The sequence below is a fragment of the Hypanus sabinus genome, chromosome 11, assembly GCF_030144855.1.
Source record: "Hypanus sabinus isolate sHypSab1 chromosome 11, sHypSab1.hap1, whole genome shotgun sequence".
NCBI lineage: Eukaryota > Metazoa > Chordata > Chondrichthyes > Myliobatiformes > Dasyatidae > Hypanus > Hypanus sabinus.
In genome coordinates, this window is record NC_082716.1 from 28,909,308 (window position 1) to 28,930,700 (window position 21,393).

The following is a 21,393-nucleotide window of genomic DNA, read 5'->3' on the forward strand; positions in this document are numbered from 1 at the left end:
GACACAGCACACATCGAAAGTGACCTGACCGCAGCGGACTCTGAGTCTGTCGATCCTCCGAGCCGACAACCATCCCCTCCGGCACAGCTTCTCTGAGCACCATCCTCTGCTGAGCGTATTAAGACGGCCCAGCCAACGGCCATCGGCAATGCGACCCCGAGGACTGGGGGCCTGTTCTTCCCAGCAGAGTCCCGTACCTCACAGCAGCAGCAGCAACGAAGATTCCTGGAGATTTCCTGATGTTCCTCTGTGCTCCCACGTCCGTTTTCAAACAATTATGATTGCACACGGCACCCCACTTCACAAATAACAGATAATCAGCTCCGGAGAGGCCGCTGCAAGCTGCGTCGCGCTGCCATCTTGGAAATCAGCTATCTCTTAATCCCATCACAGCTCAACATTGTCAATATCATGCAATATACATTTATATTAGAGATTATGCCATCTGGTGACATAACGGCATCAGCACTGGACTTTGAGGCAAACACTGAGCTGGCAACTCGGCCTCGTAAAAATCAGACTAAATGCTAAAGAAATCGCAAGGTTGCTACCCAATGCGCCACAAGGTGCAGAAAAGGACAAAACCCCAAGAGATCCTGCAGTTGTTGGAAACCTTGACCAACACATAGAACATGCTGGAGCTACTCAACAAATCAGGCAGCATCTGTGGAGAATCTTGGCCTAAAATGTCAATCATGTGTTCCCCTCCATAGATACTGTCTGACTTCATAGATACTGCTTGACTTGTTGAGTTCCTTCAGCACTTTATGTGTGTTGCTCAAAATATATATATATATATCCACGATAACAAACAGCATGTTAAGACACTGGGATTTTATCATTGATGACTTTTATACTATCAAAACATGTAAAATAGTGATATGGGTTGAAATTCTATCATATTACTTAATTAATGTGTATTAACTCTGTTGTTGTCACCCAAAGGAACGTACAGGGGTGTGTCGCTTAATGTCCATTTGGACAAGGTCCAATCGCATATATGTCTGTAGTCCCGATCGTAGAATGTGACGCAGTGGACGAAAACAATCTTGTGTATCGCATGTCTCTTGAGTGTAGTAGCATTATCTCCCTGTTTAATTTTCTATCGAAAGTATTACCATAAAGTGTATCATGGCGTCCAAATGCAGCAAAACCACTCCTAGTTTGATCCTGATCCTCTTTGATAAATTGTGTGTGATATAGGCTAAGAAAGCGTTTACATAAAAGTTTAAAAAGTGAAGAAAATTAAAAAGTTTAAAATGAAATAAAAAGTGGTAGTTTACGTATGTATTATAGTGCACAGTATAGAGTTTTAGTATAAGTTATTGGCTATTTTGTCAATACGGGTACACTACAGTACTCCACATAGGCTTGCTAAGTATATAATATGATGTCTAAATCACATAACGTCCAATTTCACTGAATGTATCATGGACATTAAGCAACACATACCTGTACTACTACATGAAAATGCAAGAATATTCAGTATTTTGAACACAACATAATAATGATAGCCTTAGTGCAGTACCGCATGGACAGATGAAGATTGTTTTCCTACGTCACTGATTTTAATCAAAAACTATGGCATGATTTAAAAACCTAATGTTGCTAGAAACTGCCACTGAAGAATTTGTCAGTGTTTACTGCTTCAGTAATTATGATTTGTATATATGTAAGGTCTAGTTGCTGGAGGTATTTTAATGATTATTAATGATGAACTTGTGTAACTACACCACACTGTCAAATTGAAGTTTGACAATTTAATTCAATGACAAGCAGGAGAAAAATTTGGAAGAATAACTCCCACAGCTACATATGTCGATGCATTTTGACTCTTTAGTGAATCTCCTGCATTTTTCAAAGATTATCCTGCAGAGTTTACTTGTTGATTTTAACCCCCTTTATCTACATTTGAAAATCTTCCTATAGGGATAAATATCCTTAGAATAGAGGATATCTATTGGATACAGAATCAGAATCAGAATCAGACTTTAATCACCAAGTACCCGTACACATACAAGGAATTTACTTCCGGCAGATGTTGTCTCTCTGCTCATAACAGATGATAAATGTAAATGAAAATATAGATTATACATACAAGTAGTGCAATCCAAGTAATAGTTAGCCGACAGTTAACCGGCAGTTAACTGTTCAGCAAAGTGACCACAGTATCTTCTCCGGTGCCTATTAGTCCTAGTTTGGAGGGATCTGAAGCACCTACCAGATGGAAGCAGTTCAAACAGTCCGTGCACAGGATGGGAGGAGTCCTTTATGATGTTCCCTGCCCTCTTCTTCAACCTGGAAGAGTACAGGTCCACAATAGAGGGCAGGGAGGCTCCAATGATGCGCTCAGCAGTCCTCACTGTGCGCTGTAGTCTGGTTCTATCCTGCTTGGTGACGGCTCCAAACCACACAGTGATGGAGGAGCACAGGACAGACTCAATGACTGCAGTATAGAACTGCAGCAGCAATTCCTGAGGCAGACCATATTTCCTCAAGAGCCGCAGGAAGTAATGCACTGCTGGGCCTTCTTCAGGATGGAGCTGATGTTCTGCTCCCACTTCAGATCCTGAGAGATGGTGGTTCCCAGGAACCTGAAGTTCTCCACGGTGGACACAGGGCAGCCGAGGACTGTGAGGGGAGACATAACGGGGGGATGTCTCCTGAAATCCACTATCATCTCCTTTGTCTTGAGCGTGTTCAGCTCCAGATTGTTCCAACTGCACCAGAGCGCCAGTTGGTCCACCTGCTGTCGATATGCAGACTCATCACTGTTCTGGATGAGTCCGATGACGGTGGTGTCGTCTGCAAACTTCAAAAGCTTCACATAGGGGTTGGAGGAGGTGTAGTCATTGGTGTAGAGGGAGAACAGCAGTGGAGAGAGGACACACCCCTGGGGGGGCACCGGTGTTGGTGATTCGAGTATCCGAGGTGACCTGTCCCATCCTTACCTGCTGACTTCTGTTGGTCAGGAAGCTGTAAAGCCAATCGCAGAGGTCAGGTGGCACAGTGAGGTGAGACAATTTGGAGCAGAGGGTATGAGGGATGATGGTGTTATACGCCAAACTGAAATCCACAAACAGTATCCGAGCATAGGTCCCAGGACGATCCAGATGTTGCAGGATATAGTGCAGTCCCAGGCCTCTAAAGCAAACTGTATCAACATTACATATTACTCATATCATTTACTACAATTATTGAACAAAGGCAAGTTTAGCACTGATTAAAATTATCATTAATGCCATATATTATTACTTCAGATTGACATGCTCTTCATATTGGAATATGAAGACAATGAGCATAACTAGTAATAAAACAGTACAGAGGGCCAACACATTGGATCTTTGCCAAACAATTTTCCCCAATTAAGTTACCTTCAACATTTCCTTTTACCATAACTTCTGTAAATATTCCTAAGTAACTGAGACAACAGTTTCATAAAGGAACACAAATTTTGCATTTGTGTCGTACCTTTCATAACTTTGGGTTGTCTTCAAAACTTCACAGCCAACTAAATTCTTTGGAACAATAATCACTAGTTGTTAACTTAACCAAATTGTGCAAAGTACATAATGCAATGTTCAAGGTAAAGCTGTTTGAGATTGTTTAAACTAATTTGGCAGGGCAATGGGCATCTGAGTGATAGGGCTGAGGATGAGGCAGTTGGTATACAAGTCGATGCATTGTGTGGTGAGACTATGAGGAAGGACAGGAAATTGCGAGGCAAAATTGCAGTCAGTGAGATGAGTTGAAGTGTAACGGGAGCAAAATTTAAAAGGCTGATGAATACAGGACTGAAGGTTTTATATTTGAATGCACACAGTATATGGAATCAGGTCGATGATCTTGTAGTGCAGGTAGAGATTGACAGGTATGATATTATGGGCATCACTGTGTCATGGCTCAAAGAAGATCACAGCTGGCAGCATAACATCTAAGGATACATACTGTATCAAAAAGTCAGGCAGCTAGGCAGAGGGAGGTGGTGTGGCACTGTTGATAAAAAATGAAATCAATTCATCAGGAAGAGGTGGCATAGGATTGGAAGGTGTAGTATCCTTGTAGATACAGTTAAAAAGCTGTAAGGGTAAAAAGACTCTGATAAATGCATGCCTCCCAAAAGAAGCCAGGATGTGGGATATATTGCAAATTAAAACAGGCAATAGAAAAGGCATAGAATATGGGCAATGTTATGAGAGTCCTGCGGGATTTCAATATCCAGATAGATTGGGAAAATTAGGTTGGTACCGAATCCCATGAGGGAATTTGTTGAACACCTATGAAATGGCTTTTTAGAGCAGTTGTGGTGGAGCCCACTGGGGGATCAGCTATTCTGGATTGGGTATTGTGTGTGGAACTAGATATGATTAGGAAGCTTAAGGAGCCCTTAGGAGACAATGATTATAATATGATAGAATTTACTCTGCAGTTTGAGAGGGAGAAGAAAAACTCAGATGTTTTTCTGGAGCAAAGGAAATTATAGAACCATGAAAGAGAAGTTGGACAAAGTTGATTGGAAGGGAACGCTAGCAGGGATGATGTCAGAAAGGAATAGCTGGAGTTTCTGGGGCAATTTGGAAGGTGCAATTGTAGATATATCCCAAAGAAATAGTATTTTAATGGGAGTATGAGGCAATGGTGGTTAATAAGGAACATCAAAGTTAGCACAAAAGCAAAAGAGAGGGCATATAATACAGCAAAAATATGTGGAGAATTGGGAAGCTTTTAAAAAAGAACAGAAGACAACTAAAAAGGCCATAAAGAGGGAAAAAGATGAAATATGAAAGTAAGGTAGTCAATAATATACCAGAGGATACCAGAAGTTTTTTTCAGATACAGTACTGTGAAAAGTCTTAGGCATCCCATATTTTCAATACAAAATTTGTTTTAGATGTTTATTTTTTTGTTTTCTTGTGTGTGTCCCCTGTAAGTCAGAAAAAGATCTCTCTGTTCCTCTGCATTCCTCAATGCCCTACCATTTACCCTGTATGTTCTATTTGGATTATTCCTGCCAAAATGTAGAACCTCACACTTCTCAGCATTAAACTCCATCTGCCAACGCTGGCCTTTATAAATCAAAGCATTGAGTACAGAAGTTGGAATGCAATGTTAAAATTGTACAAGGCATTGGTAAGGCCTAATTTAGAATATTGTGTGCAGTTCTGGTCACCGAATTATAGGAAAGATATCAATAAATTAGAGAGACTGCAGAGATGATTTACTAGGATGTTACCTGGGTTTCAGCACTTAAGTTACAGAGAAAGGTTGAACAAATTAGGTCTCTATTCATTGGAGCGTAGAAGGTTGAGGGGGGATTTGATCGAGGTATTTAAAATTTTGAGAGGGATAGATAGAATTGACGTGAATAGGCTGTTTCCATTGAGAGTAGGGGAGATTCAAACGAGAGGACATGATTTGAGAGTTAGGGGGCAGAAGTTTAAGGGAAACACGAGGGGGTATTTCTTTACTCAGAGAGTGATAGCTGTGTGGAATGAGCTTCCTGTAGAAGTAGTAGAGGCCAGTTCAGTTGTGTCATTTAAGGTAAAATTGGATAGGTATATGGACAGGAAAGGAGTGGAGGGTTATGGGCTGAGTGCGGGTAGGTGGGACTAGGTGAGATTAAGAGTTCGGCACAGACTAGGAGGGCCGAGATGGCCTGTTTCCGTGCTGTGATTGTTATATGGTTATATGGTAACTGCTATCAGCTCTGAATGCACAGAAACCACTGGAACCCAAGTATATCCTTTTCCAGCCTTGGAGAAGTCCAATCAGAAGTGGTTGTCTTGGAAGAGTTTCTGCCAAAAAGCCATTGCTTAGAGGTGGAAACGAAGCTAAGAGAATCACCTACAAGCAAAAACTCAAGAAGCGGAATACTGAACAATGGCAACAAGAGCTCTGAACTAACAAGTTAAAATTTGAAATTTTTGGTTCAGACAGGAGGCAGTTTGTTTGTAGTAGAGCTGGAGAGCGCTACATTGATAAGTGTCTGTAGTCAGCAGTGAAACACAGTGGAGGTTCCCTATAGGCTTGGGCTGCATTTTTGCAAATCGAGTTGGTGATCTGGTTAAAATTAAATGCATCCTCAACACTGAGAAGTACAAATAAAATCTCAGCTGTTCTGCAATAGGTCCGATCGGTCACCACTTCATTCTGCAGAAGGACTATGGCCCCAAACACATGGCCAAGGTCAGAGAGAACCATCTTCAGTGAAAAGAAGAACAAGGAGTTCTGCAACAGATGGTATAGCCTTCACAGAGCCCTGATCTCAACATCATCGAGGCTGTCTGGGATTACTTGGAGAGACAGAAGCAAGTGAGACAGCCAAAGTCTGCAGAAGAACTGTGGCAAGTTGTCCAAGATGCTTGGAACAACCTAACAGCCAATTTTTTTAGTGAAACTGCACTACAGTGTACCTAAGAAAATTGATGTAGTTTAAAGCCAAAGGGTGGTCACACCAAGTATTGATTTGATTTATTTTTCTACTGTTTACTGTTTTTTCTAGTATTTTTTTAAATATTTAGAACACTTGATTTCATTATTTCTGAAAGCATCATTGCCTTACAGAATCTTTTGCATGTGTCTAACACTTTTGCACAGCATTGTATATAAAGAGTGAGAGAGTGGTGAGACTGGATATTGAACTGCTAGAAAATGATGCTGGAGATGTAGTAATGGCAGGGTGGGGCACAAAGAAATGACAAATAAAAATACTGCAAGTATTTGCATCAATGTTCACTGTGGAAGACACCAGCAGCATACCAGAAATTTAAGAGGGTCAGGGGACAGAAATTAGTATAGTTGCTATTGCTGTAGTGTGAACAAAGTCACCAGAGAGACGTAGCTGGTGGATATGAAGTTGTCTTTTATTCAACAAAATGAGACACAGCAGACATCATATTGAGACTATTTTGGAGGAAGACATATGTTCAACTCAACATTACATGACATTTTATATGCTAAAGATCAAAGGACATTCTATATTTACAATGTATCTATAATGCTTCCTTTGAATTACATATAATCGTTGCACTTCATTCTTTGCACTCATACTCCAAACAATGTTATCAAACATTGTCTGGTTTTTCAATTAACTGCTGCTCAGATCTCTACAAACCTATTTAAAACATAGAATATAGAACAGTACAGCACAGAAGCAGGCTATTTGGCCTACAATGTTGTGTGGAACCAGCTAAAAATTAAATCAAAAACACCCAAACAATAATCCCTCCTAGTTACACTGTTCTCCACCCTGGATGCAGAGACCAGAGACCAATGCTCAATGGGAGAGGTGCTCGACCATGTCTGTGGTGTGGTATACTGGGTGCTGTTACCTGAGCGGCAGAAGGCTGTCGTACTACACTGAGACTGGCTGACACTGTACCGCCTCAGCATTCCTCATAGCCAGCACTATTGATTATTTTTGTTTTGAAGTGCTTTCATGGGATTATGGTGAGATGTTCAAGTTCATTTATCATTACATTTTAGCTTGTCTTATACAATTATTTGCATGCATATTTGTGGATCCCCCTGACTGCAACCAGAATGCATAACAATAATCTCCCTGGTCTGTATGTGACTAAGTACTAGTGCTTGGTCTGATCTTGTGCTTGTCGCAATAAAGACGTCAGTAAAGATAAAGCAGCTTTTCTCGTTTCCATTATGGACCAAATGCTCACCACAATTCTAACATGGATAGAAGATTGGCTGACTGGCAGGAGGCAAAAAGTGGGAATAATGGAGGCTTATTCTGGTTAGCTGCTAGTGACCAGTGGTGTTTCTCAGGGGTCAGTACTGGGACCTCTTCTTCTCACGTTTAAGATTTGGATGATGGAATTGATGGCTTTGTGGCCAAGTTTGCAGAATGTATAAGGATAGGTGGAGGGGTAGTTAGTGTTCATGAAGCAGGGAGTCTGCAGAAGGACTTAGATTGAGAGAATGGGCACAGAAGTGACTATGGAATGTAATGTAGGGCAATATATAGTCAAGCACTTTGGCCAAAGGAACAAAGGCATAGATTATTTTCTAAATGGAGAGAAAATTTTAAAAAATTAGAGGTGCAATGAGTCTTGGGAGTCCTTGGGAGTAATTTGTAGGTAGAGTTCATGGTAAGGAAGGCAAATGCAATATTAGTATTTATTTTGAGAGGACGAGAATATAAGATCAAGGATGTAATGTCAAGGCTTTAAAAGGCATTAGTCAGACTGCACTTTGAGTGTTGTGCACAGTTTTGGGCCACTTCTCTAAGATAAGATGTGCTGCCATTGGAGAGGCTCTAGGGGAGGTTCACAAGAATGATTTTTGGAATGAAAGTTTTAATGTATGCAGAGCACTTGATGACTCTGGAATTGAACTTGCTGGAGCTTATAAGAATGAAGGGGGGTCTTATTGAAACCTATCAAATATTGAAAGGTCAAGAGAGAGTGGATGTGTAGAGGATGAATCTTGTTGCACTATAGCAAATTGTCAGGTATGATGTTGTGGCCATCAATGAATCAAGGCTGAAGGATGGTAATAGTTGAGAGCTCAATGTCCAAGGTTACACATTGTATTGGAGGGATAGGAAAGTAGGCTCTTCTGGCAAAGAATGGCATCAAATCAGTGGAAAGATGTGACATAGGATCAGAAGATGTTGAATCAAGAAACTGCAAGGGTAAAAGTACCCTGATGGCAGTTATATACAGGCCTCCCAACAGTAGCTGGGATGTGGACACAGGTTACAACAGGAAATAGAAAACGTGAGTCAAAAGAACAATGTTATGATAGTCATGAGAGATTTCAACGTTCAGGTCGATTGGGAAAATCAGGATGGCAATAGATCTCTAGAGAATGAGTTTGTTGAATGCCAACAAGATGGTTTTTTAGGGCAGTTTGTCATTGAGCCTACTAGGAGATCAGCTATATTTGATTGGGTGTTATGTAATGAACCAGAGGTGATTAGGAAATTTAAGGCAAAAGAGCCCTTAGGAGCCAGTAATCACAATATGATTGATTTCAATTTGAAATTTGGCAGGGAGGAAGTAGAGTCGGACGTAGCAGTATTTCAGTAGAGTAAAGGAAATTACAGTGGTATGAGAGAAGATTTGGCCAACGTAAATTGGAAGGAAATGCTGATCGGGATAACAGCAGATCAGCAGTGGCATGTGTTTCTAAGAAAAATGAGGGAAGTGCAGGACAGATCTATTCCAAAAATGAAGAAATACTCAAACGGCAAATTAGTACAACTGTGGCTGATAAGATAAAGCTAATGTAAAAACAAAAGCGAGGGCATACAGCAAAACAAAAATTAATGGGAAGATAGAGAATTGGGAAGCTTTTAAAAACCTACTGAGAGCAACGAAAAGAATCATTAGAAGGGAAAAGATCAAATATGACAGCAAGCTAGCAAACAACATCAAAGAATATAGTAAAAGCATTTTCAAGTATGTAAAAAATAAGAGAGATGAGAGTAGATATAGCACCATTAGAAAATTGATGGCAGAGAAATAATAATGGGAGACATGGAGATGGCAGATGAACTAAATGAGTATTTTGCATCTGTCTTCATTGTGTTTGCCAGATGTTGAAGGGTGTGAAGGAAGAGAAGTGAGTGTAGTTACTATTACAAGGGAGAAGGTGCTCAAAAAGCTGAAAGACCTAAGGGCACATAAGTCACCTGGACCTGATGAACTGTACCCTTGGGTAGTGTTAGAGATTATGGAGTTATTAGCAATGGTTTTTCAAAAACCATTAGACTCCGGCATAGTTGCAAAGAACTGGAAAATTGCAAGTGTCACTCCACTCCTTAATAAAGGAGGAAGGCTGAAGAAAGGGAATTATAGTCCAGTTAGTCTGACCCCAGTGGTTAGGAAGATATTGGATTCAATTGTTAAGGATGAGTATTTGGTGACATGGGACAAGATAGGTCATAGTTAGTATGGTCTCCTTAAGAGAAAATCTTGTCTGATGAACCAATTGGAATTCTTTGAGGAGATTGCAAGTAGGATAGATAAAGGGGATGTAGTGGATGTTGTATATTTGGATTTTCAGAAGGATTTAGACAAGGTGCCACACATGAGGCTGCTTACTAGGTTAAGAGCCCATGGTATTACAGGAAAGTTACTAACGTGGTTAGAGCATTGGCTAATTGGTAGAAGGCAGCAAGTGGAAATAAAAGAATGTTTTTCTGGTTGGCTGCCAATGACTAGTGGTGTTCCGCAGGGGTCGGTGTTGGGACTGCTTTTTATACTGTATATCAATGATTTAGATGATGAAATAGATAGCTTTGTTGCCAACTTTGCAGATGGTATGAAGATTGGTGAAGCAGTAGTTAGTGTTGAGGAAATAGGTAGGTGGCAAAAGGTCTAAGACAGATTAGGAGAATAGGAAATAAAGTGGCAAATGAAATACAAAACTGGAAAATGCATGGTCATGCACTTTGGTAGGAGAAATAACTGTATGGGCTATTTTCTAAACAGGGAGAAAATCCAGGAATCTGAGAAGCACAGGGACTTGGGGGTCCTTGTGCAGAACAACCTAAAGGTTAACTTGAAGGTTGAATTGGTGGTGAGGAAGGTAAATGCAATGTTAGCATTAATTTCAAGAGGTCTTAAATACAAGAGCAGAGATGTGATTCTGAGGCTTTATAAGGCATTAGTAAGGCATCATCTTGAGTATCGTGTACAGTCTTGAGCTTCTCATCTTAGAAAAGATATGCTGGCATTGGAGAAGGTCCAGAGGAGTTTCAAAGGATGATTCTGCAAAGGAAAGGGTTATCATACGAAGAATGTTTGGTGGCTCTGGGTCTGTACTTGCTGGAATTTAGAAGGATGAGGAGGGATCTCATTGAAACCTTCTGAATTTTGAAAGGTCTAGACAGAGTAGATGTGGAAAGGATGTTTCCCATGGTGGGGGAGTTTAGGACAAGAGGCACACTCAGAATAGAGGGGTGTCCATTTAAAACAGAGATGCAGAGAAGTTTCTTGAGCCAGTGTGTGGTGAATTTGTAGAATGTTTTGCCACATACAGCGGTGGAGGCCAGGTCATTGGGTGTACTCAAGGCAGAGATTGATAGGTTCTTGATTACAATGGCATCAAAGGTTATAGGGAGAAAGCTGGGAAAAGGGCTGTGGGGGGGAGAAAAGGATCGGTCATGATGGAATGGCAGAGCAGACTCGATGGGCCAAATGGCCTGATTTTGCTCCTATGTCTTATAGTCTTGTTTCCTGTAGTAAATGAGTCTCAAATCAAATGAGAGGGCAGAGCCTCAGATAGATGGATGACCACTTAGAGCAGAGATGAGGAGGAACTTCGTTCGCCAGAGGGTCGTAAATCGGTGCAATTCATTGCAACAGACGGCTGCGGAGGCCAAGTCATTGAGTATATTAAAGGCAGAGTTTTATAGGTTCTTGATTAGTCAGGACATCAAAAGTTACAGCAAGAAGGTATGAGAATGGGGTTGAAAGGGTTAGTATATCAGCCATGGTGAACTGGATGAGCAGACTCAGGAGGTGACTGGCCTAATTCTGCTCCTTTGTCTTACAGTAAAGAAAAACAACCAACTCTATTTCTTGCGGTTTTGACGAGAGGTGGAAGTTGACCATGACTCTACAAGGACTCGCTGTTCATATTTTTAAAAATATGTATTTTTGTACATCCAATTTAATTGAGCCACTGAGAATTCAGTTTAATATCCTATCTGAATGTGTGTTATCACACACAATTTATTATTTGCTCAGGAAAGCTCTGTAATCAGAGTTCAGAGAGGCACAAACCAGTAAATCATAGAAATATGAGCAATTCTATTGAGTCATGCTGGCACTAATATTGAATGTCCTTCATGAAATCACGTGGTTTCCCATTGGAATGAGGTTGGTTCTTTTATCTGCTCACACGAAATAATTATTGGCATCTGTGATTGAACTGTCCTGAAAGCTGGAGATTGATCAACTTTGTGGCAAAAAGATTCCCAGCAGTCCTAAACCTCTGCATGCTGTGGGTGGTACTAACTTCATCATCCACAGTTGTCAGGGAATGAAATATAAATTCATGAACTAGGTGACAAGTTCTTTATTTGCATATTCAGTTCCATCTTCTTTATCATGGACAAAAAGCACCAGTAACATCAAGCAAAGCAGATTGAACAAAGACAGGATTCCCAACAGTCCTCAGGTCAAAATCAGATTTATTGAGTTTATATAAATGCACTCTCTTGTTTGCTTCATTGCACAAACAGCATCATCTCCATTCATCAGAACAGATATTGTTCTAAATCTTTGGTATTTTATCATGCAAATTAAACTCACATTGAGGGCAGCTGTTATAACAACCACATTTTGCGGTTGCTCCACAAGTGTCCCCAAAATACACAAGAGACAAAAAATTTGCGCAGGTGCCTCACATATAATCATGTTTATTCTCTAAAGTCATGAGACTTCCATAGCATCACAGAAAGCCAGCTGCAGCATCTACCCCGGAGATCACAGAAGACACCCTGAGAGTTGCTGTGGAACCGACAATGCAACACAGGAAGTTCTAGAAGCTCTGCTGCCATCTGAGGAGCATTGTGGCAATTTTGTGGCAGTATTCAAACCTGTCCCATGCCAGTGAGAAACATGATGTTTGGACTTAGCCCAGAATTATGTGGGAATTGTGCAGCCATCCCAAAGTCAAACAAGATGCCCAAAGCATATCATGCTATGCATCGACATAATGGGAGCTTTTAAAACAATGGCTCCCATTACATACCACTGAAGAATGGTGAAATATTTTTGCCAAAGATGTCAGCTGCTAGGCAGGAATCATAATAGACAGACAACATCTGGACTATCCTTAACAATTACTAGTGGGGCATCAGGAACAGGCACAATAACTCGCTCTCTTCTGAAGGCTTGCTCCCATGTTCAAAGTTCATGGCAAACTCAAAGAAAGTATTTAAGCTGAAATATGAAACAGCAAAGCGGATTATGCTTTGGACACTGACGAACATATTACTCCACACCCAGAGGCCTTTGAGGGAAAGTCCAAGAGAAACACACACGCACACACATACGCATAGTATATTCACATGCAATCTACGTTGAAACCCAGATGACAGCCACAGTAGGCTCCCTGCATATGTTCTTGCAGAATTATTGAACCTGAAAAACTGCTTACTGTATTAATAGTCCAAAAGAGTGTTTTACATTCTCTAGGTGACACATAAATCTTTCATCTACACTGCAAGATGAAAACGTGCTGCCAATTTTTTATAAATTTGCCTAATACAATACCTCTGTGGAAAAATACAGCTTGCTGATTGCTTCTGCAGTATTTCTCCTCGGTGACTTTGTTTGACATATCTACTCCTAAAATATCTTTGGAGCTGTAGAATATTACAGCACATGTATGCGTCAATAAACCCAGCAATTCACAGCAGTGTGTTTATCAAATCGTCCCACATTCCTAGTTGCCTGGAAAATCCATTATGGTTTTAGGCTTCGTCTTTTACATAGTAACAAAGCTCCATAAAATGGATCAATACTGCTTAAGTATTTGGGATTGAAAGCTAGCCCTTGATGCCCAGCAACTAATTTCCAAGCAAAGTAAGATGAAGGCTTCAGCATTCCTTAACTATTTTGACAATCTGATGCCACAGGTTTCGTGTTACATGGGCATTGATGGTAGACAGACATTTTGGCTATCTGACAGACAACTTTCATCAGCCTCTTCTGTGCTGCATATCTAATGATCATCAGAATTAGTACATCAGTTGAACCACTTGATGACACATGCAAAATACTGCAGGAACTCAGTAGGCCAGGCAGCATCTATGGAGAAGAGTAGAAAGTCAAAGGTTTGGGCTGAGACCCTTCATGAAGAGTCTCGGCCTGAAACATTGTCTGTTTACACTTTTCCAGAGATGCTTTCTGGCCTGCTGAGTTTCTCCAGAATTTTGTGTATGTTGCTTGGATTTCTAGCTTCAGCAGACGTTCTCTTGTTTGTGATTGAAACACTTAATGCCCTGGTTTATTATTCTTTGTGGCTCATTCCCAAGCTCAGAAGTCAGAAAAAACCACCCACTCCACAATCAAATCCCAGACATCTATACAATGTGAGAGACTGGGCAAATGGCATAACGAGCCTTGACACAACAAAAAGGGATGGTCTTCTGGTCATACCTTTAAGTTTCCAGAAGGTCCTTAACATGCCATTTGGTCTTCCTGTGATTAACAGTTTCTTCCTTATGAGGCATCATACTAGCAAATGTGATCTCCAGTGTTCAATATAATACAAGCAACTGAAAATCAGAGAGAAATCCTGAAGCAAAACCGATGGATTTCCGCTATAGCTGTAGGAATCTAGAAGGGGATTGAGATAGAGTCTTTATCCTAGCAGCTGCATCTTGAGCTAAAAGTAATAGAAAAATATTAATAAACAACATTTTGTTTGAGTGTCAGTGGGGTGCTACTAATAAGAGATATCCGGGGATGAAGGAATAGTCAATAATTACCTTACTTACAAAGGAGGACTATTTCCCCCCTTTTCAATAATCTTACAGTTGATATACCCTGAATTGGAGTTTATCTGACGCATTGTAGGAGAGGCATGGCATTTTTCTGATGAACAATATGAGCCCTTAAGCCATGATACTTCTAATGTGCACTGAATCTGCAGAAGGTATGTTGGTCCTGGTCCCTTAACTTGGCTAAGGAGTTCACCAGGACTTCTAAACACGGCCTAACCATAGTCTACATTCTCTGTGATCTTCTTAAGTCACCGTCCAAATGTGCTGTCACAAGTATCTAAAGATACTTAAAGCATAAGAGAGGTTAAAGAAGTAAATCAAAGTTCATTAGTCACATATTTTAGCTAAATGTCAGTGAACAGCTAACAAAGGATTCTTGTGTATCTAGGGCAAGGTGAATTCTGCCATGAGGCAGACAGGATGCCATTTGTTTTGTTTGACAAAACTATTAGTATGATAATGAGAATAAACTGTTTTTAATGTGCTCCAATTAAGGATTAGATTATAAACTCCTTTAAATTGCCAGTCATCACGGAACTGGAGGCTAACATGAACAGCGTTATAAAATGAAAAAAGCCAGTGGTGCAAGTAAGGCGGCTTTCATGCTGTGTCTAATCAGTGTCTAATCACATTATCAAAATGTCACAAGGTACTGTTAACAATTAGTTACTTACTGGAATTCAGTGACCATCATTGGGTAAGCAATTGTAACAGCCACTCCATGACAACGTCCCTGATGAACAATAAGACAAATGACTGGTTAATCTATTTTCTATTGGACGGGAAAGTATTGGCTGAGAGAGTATATGACTTTGTTTAATTCTTTGCATGGTTACTTGCAGCAGCTCTCCTTACCCTAAAGGTTAGGGTGCAGATGTGAAGTACATCAGCTCAGCATTTTTGAGCTCTGCCCTTGAATTTCAAAGTTCAAAATAAATTTATCAGCAAAGTACATATATGCCACCATAGACTGTCCTGAGATTCATTTTCTTGTGGGTATTCACAGCAAATACAAAGAAACACAGAAGAATCAATGAAAATCTGCACATATCAATGGTGCACAAACAACCAATTGTGCAAATACCTACAAAAAACTAAATAATAAACAAGCAAATAAATAAATAATATTGAGAACATGAGCTATAGAGTCAATAGGTTCAGGCCAGTGTTGCAGTAAGTGGTTCAGGAGCCTGATGTTTGAGGGGTAATAACTGTCTCCAAACCAGGTGGTGTAGGACCAATACCTCATTTCTGATGGCCACAGTTTGAAGAGAATATGGCCTGAATGGTGGGGATTTGGGGGTGAATCTGACAGCAGAGCAGGAAGTCAAGTGTGCCAGCATCTACCCTGCAGCTTCTTCCTGAGCTTGATTTTGCAATGTGAATATACAAAGTCACCAATGAGTTATAGAAGGCACAAGCTCAACAGAATGACCAGAATGAAGATGATGTTTCTTGCTCAGGTGGAATCTGTGTATTAACAGTTGGAATACCCTTCAAGTAGAGTAGGCAGTGGGAAAGAATTTTGACCCCATCATCATAATTGGGCACTATGGGTGTAGGAGAAAACTTAGGAGTTTGCGAAGATTCACATGACATCTAAAACTTTGACACACTTCTATAGATATAGTATATTGATTGGCTGCATCACAGTCTGGTATGGAAATGCAAAGCCTTTGAATTGAAAACCTTACCCAATGTACTGGACATGGCACTGTTCCCCACAGGAAAAGCCCTCCCAACCATTGAACACATCTACACCAAATGCTATTGTAGGAAAGCAGCATCAATAATCATCAGGGACCTCCACCATCCAAGACGTGGTGCCATCAGGTTCAGGTACAGTTTTTACCTTACAAGTATCAGGCTTCTGAACCAGCGAGGATACTTCACTCAATTTCACTTGGCCCATCGTTGAAATGTCCCACAACCTATAGACTCATTTTCAAGGACTCTTCATCTCATGTTCTCAATATTTATTGCTTATTTATTTATCTATTTATTTTTCTTTTTGTATTTGCACAGTCTGTTGTACTTTGCGCTTGCTTGAGTGCCCAAGTGGTTGTGTGCTTTATTGATTCTATTACGGTTATTATTCTATGGATTTATTGAGTATGCCCAAAAGACGGTGAATCCTGGGGTTGTCTAAGTAAATTTCTTGTGAACTTTGTTGCCTGGGGAAAGTTCTGCAGCCTCTGCAGCCAATGTATCCTTACTTCCAGTTTAAGATGGCATTTCTGAATTTGGGTGATAGTTTACAGGTGATTCTTAAAGCAAGAAATATGACCTAATACCTTATTAATTACATTTTTTTCTGTAGTAAATTATCACCAAAGATAATGATGAGGTGAGGGCAGATGAGGCTGACCTGAGGATCGAGGCTTGTGAGTACGATAAAAGCTGGAGTGTGGCATGTTCAAGAAGAAGTGGTCAGAGTGAGGTCAAGGCATGTTCAAGTCAGAATCAGAGTTGAAGATAGTGTTGGAGTGAGTAAATTAGAGAGGAGGCAGAGTGGAGGGGCTTCAGAGCCCGTCCACCTAAACTGGGAGTGAGGTTGGATCAATCTAAGCACAGAACTGATGTGTGAAGGTCCAGTACAGGCTGGAAAGTGGCAGCAGGGGCCAGGCCAGAGTGTGGCTTGGGTCGCCATGCAGGGGGTGACATGTTGTTTGGACAATTTAAACACCGGAGCAGATAGACTAAAAACGTAGGGAGTCAGGACCAGAGGCAAGGGTCGGGCCGAATCCGCTTGGTCTTCCACAACATTTACTCCACTTTCCCTGGTGCGGAGGCTGCGAGTTTTGAAGCAGTTTGCCTCGCTGTGTGATGAACTCAGGCTGATGCTAGGGGCCTGCTCTGGGCTTCAGCTCTATGAACTCAATTTCATTCTGAATGCTGTTGCTTGTTTTTATTGTTTGCACAACTTGTGGTTCTTTTCTCTCTCTGTGCATTTGGTGCTGGTCTTATTTTTCGTTCCAATATTTTTATGAGTTTCTATATAGAAGAATAGAGCACAAGAAAGTATATATAAAGGTCAAAAAAGATTTTTAAAACTACCAATTGCATTATAAGGTCTTATTTTTAAACTAAGTTCTTTCAGTTTCTTGTTTTGTGGCTGCCTGTAAGCAGACAAATCTCAATGTTGTATAATTTATGCATACTTTGATGATAAATATACTTTGAACTTGAAACTTTCCCAAGTAATAATATGAATATTTATACATATATTACATAAGCTAGATACCTGTATGTTCTGCAGAATGGTAACGTCCCTTATGGCTCCCAAAACTAAAATAACACTCATAGTCAAACAGTGAAGTGACTTTCAGTAACGTGATTACCAAAATCCTGTCCTACCAGCTATCTGCAGATTTTCCAGCAACAGAGCCACTTTATGACCTGTCTGCAAAAGCAGGGAAATATATGTTTCCTCTGCTGCACTGTAGGATGACAGGTTGCAGTGGTGTTGGTGGTCAGAAAGAGTTTGAAACATTATTGCACATCTTCATGAACAAGCCCCAGTGAACTAATTGATTCCACCATGAAGTGTGATGCTACAACAACCAATAACATCAAAGAACGATATTGGCAAAAGGTAACAAGGGCACATTTTTTGGCAGTAATTTGATTTATAACATTATCTTTGATTGCACACAATACTGTAGCCGTTAACATAATGCTTTACAGTGCCATCTGTAAGATTAGGGTACAATTCAAACCAGTCTGTGTGGAGTTTGTATGTTCCCCCTGTGACCACAGTCAGTAGGTTGTGAGCATGTTATTCTGGCACCAGAAGCATGCGGCATTTGTGGAGTGCCTCCAGCACACCTTATACCTTGACAAAAATGACTCATTTTGCTGTAGGTTTCTATGTACGTGTGACAAATAAAGCTAATCTTTCATCTTTAAAAGCATTAGTAAACTACCTATTTTATAAATGCCATACACCAGTTACTTAAGCAAATGATATTCAATAGCTTACTCACATGTGTAATTTTCAAGAATCACCCACACCATGCAGTGTTCCTACTCACATTGGGCTGTATCAGTTAACCCACCAAATGGCAGCTACTACAGTTTCTAATCAGAAGGTGGGTGGACAGGCAGATGTGTCCACCAGTCAGTGCCTGCCCACCATCCAACTTCCCTAAATCAACCAGCCCTACCCTGCAGTGCTGAGCATGGAAATCAGATCAGAATTACCATTACCCAAACACTAGATGACGTTGTGATTTCAGTCTCTGAGGCTGACGTGAGGGCAATCTTCAAGAGGGTGAACGCACGGAAAGCATCTGACCCCAACTGGGGACCTGGCAAAGTACTAAAGACTTCTGTTGATGAACTGGCTGGTGTGTTCACCGATATCTTTGACCTCTCACTTCGGCAGTCTGAGGTACCCACCTACTCAAGCAGGCTTCATTAAACCAGTGCCTACGAGGAATGTGGTAACCTGCCTCAATGACTATCATCCAGCAGCACTTACATCCACTGTGCTGAAGTGCTTTGAGAGTTTGGCGATGAAACGTATCAACCTCTGCTTGAGAAGTGACTTGAATCTGCTCCAATTTGCCTACTGTCATAATAGGTCAACAGTAGATGCCATTTCATTGGCTCTTGAGTCAATTTTGGAACACCTGGACAGTGAAGATGCTTTTCATTGGCTATAACTCTACATTCAATAGTATCATCTCCTCAAAAATAATCAATAAGCTTCAAGTCCAAAATACTTCCTTGTACAAATGAACCACATTTGCAGATCCCAGTCAGTTGAGATTGCCAACAACAATCTTCACAATCTCCACCGGCACAAGTGCACTACAAAGCTGTGTGCTTAACCCCCTGCTCTACTCGCTTTATACTTATGACTGTGAGACTAAGCACAGATCCAATGCCATTTTTAAGTTTGCTGCCAACAACACTATCATTGACTAAATGGTTCAGAATATATAGGAGGGAGAACAAAATCTGGCTCTCACTCCATGTCTCACTCACTCAATATCAACAAGATCAAGGAGATGATCATTGACTTCAGGAGGAGGAAATTGGAGGTCCATATATCAGTTCTTATTGGGGAATGAAAGGTGGAGAGGGTCAACAACTTTAAATTCCTTGGCCTTAATAGTTTGGAGGATTTGCCTTGGGGTCATCATACATGTGTCATTATGAAGAAAGCTTGGGAGCACTTCCACTTTATTAGAAGCTTGTGAAGATTTAGCATATCATCTAAAACTTTGACAAGCTTCCATAGATCTGGAGAGCTTGTTAACTAGTATGGAAACACCAATGCCCTTGAATAGAAAATCCTACAAAAAGTAGTGGATAAGGCATCACAGGAAAAACCTCCCCACCATTGAACACATCCACACAGAGCACTGTTGCAAGAAAGCATCATCCTTCATCAAGGACTCCCAGCATCCAGGTCATGCTCTCTTCTTACTGTTGTTTGAAAGGAGAAGGTACAGGAGCCTCAAGACTCACGCCACCAGGTCCAGGAATAGTTAATACACCTCAACTATCAGTCTCTTGAACCACAGTGGATAACTTCACTCACCCCATCACCGAACTGCTCCCACAACCTATGGACTCACTTTCAAACACTCTTCATCTCATGCTCTCAATATTTGTCGCACATTTATTTCTTAATATTATTTTTTAATTTGCACATTCTTTTAATATTTTGCACATTAATTATTGTCCGCCCCATTTGGCGCATCCTTTTATTGATTCTATTGTGTTTCTTGCATTTACTAAGGCTTGCGTACAAGAAGATGGATTTCTGGGCTGTATATGGTGACATATGTACTGCATATGTTAATCAAAATGGTTTCTTTGTTTGTTAAAAGTAAAACTGCTTCTTTGTTATGCTAACTGTAGAGGGAGTGTTTTTCTTGCAGAGCTTCTCGAAGCTTGTTTAGGTTAAAATGCTGATAACGGGGATTGTATTCATTTGTTAACCAGTTGGGTTGGGTGTTATTTTCTTTTGTGGGTCTGGGAGTGGGGATTGTGCGGTCTTTTCAGCAGTCAGGAAGAAGACGGCGAGGAATGCGGACAGGTGCGGCACTGATGGTTGATCACCGAGGGTGGTCCCAGGTGTGCAGGTTGTGGAGGTCGGAGAAGAGCGAATAATGGTCGGAGAGTCGAGGATTGAGCTCCAACAATGTGCACACTTGACTGAACTCCGTTAAGTTTTGGCACCTTTTCTTTATTTTCTTTCCCTTTGTATATGTTGTATCATTATTAATCACTTAGTTCTAGTAAGATTTATAAAGTGCATTCTGTATCTGTACCTGGTGTGAGCTTGATATTGTGTTTGCAAGTTTGTATTAGTGTGTATTTCACAGCATCCACATATATGGGAGGTAAGGTTTGGCGGGTGGCTGAAATTTTCCCCAGACATACACCAGCCTGTCGCACAAGTGTTACACATATATGCATTTACTTTGATAATAAATTTACTTTGAACTTTTCCATTGAATTCTGAAATGCCCATAAGCATTAGAAGCTCTATACCTGACTGTGATGCCACCAGTCAGAAGGATATCCACTGTATATCTGTAGAAACTTGCAAGAGTTAGATGCATGTCCTCTACTACATGGACATGGGAAGAAGCAATTCTGACTGTCTACCCTATCTAATACCTGTCATTATTTTAAAAACTTCTACCTGGATTCCTCTCAGCCTCTAATGCTGCAGGGAAAACAAACCAATTTAGTCTAATCTCTCCATATGCCCTCTAATCTGGGAATATCATGGTAAACCTCTTGTGTACCTTTTCAAAGCCTCTACATCTTAGGGGTGACCAGATCCTCCAAGTCCAACCTGAATAAAATTCCTAAACAAAGATGCACGGTGGAGAATATACTGACTGTTTACATTATAGCCTGGCATGGAAACACCAATCCCCTTAAAT

The 21,393-nt window shown here is 40.6% G+C and overlaps 1 long non-coding RNA gene across 1 annotated transcript in view; it reads right to left on the reverse strand.

The window, feature by feature from the left end:
* Positions 1-2,195: 2,195 nt before the first annotated feature.
* The window catches only part of LOC132401549 (uncharacterized), a 121,798-nt gene continuing 102,600 nt past the window's right edge, over positions 2,196-21,393 (reverse strand). The window contains exons 2-3 of the long non-coding RNA XR_009514607.1: positions 15,157-15,215; positions 2,196-3,154 (exon numbers count right to left, since the gene is read on the reverse strand). This is a non-coding gene — a long non-coding RNA (uncharacterized LOC132401549). The remainder of the gene's footprint in view (positions 3,155-15,156; positions 15,216-21,393) is intronic.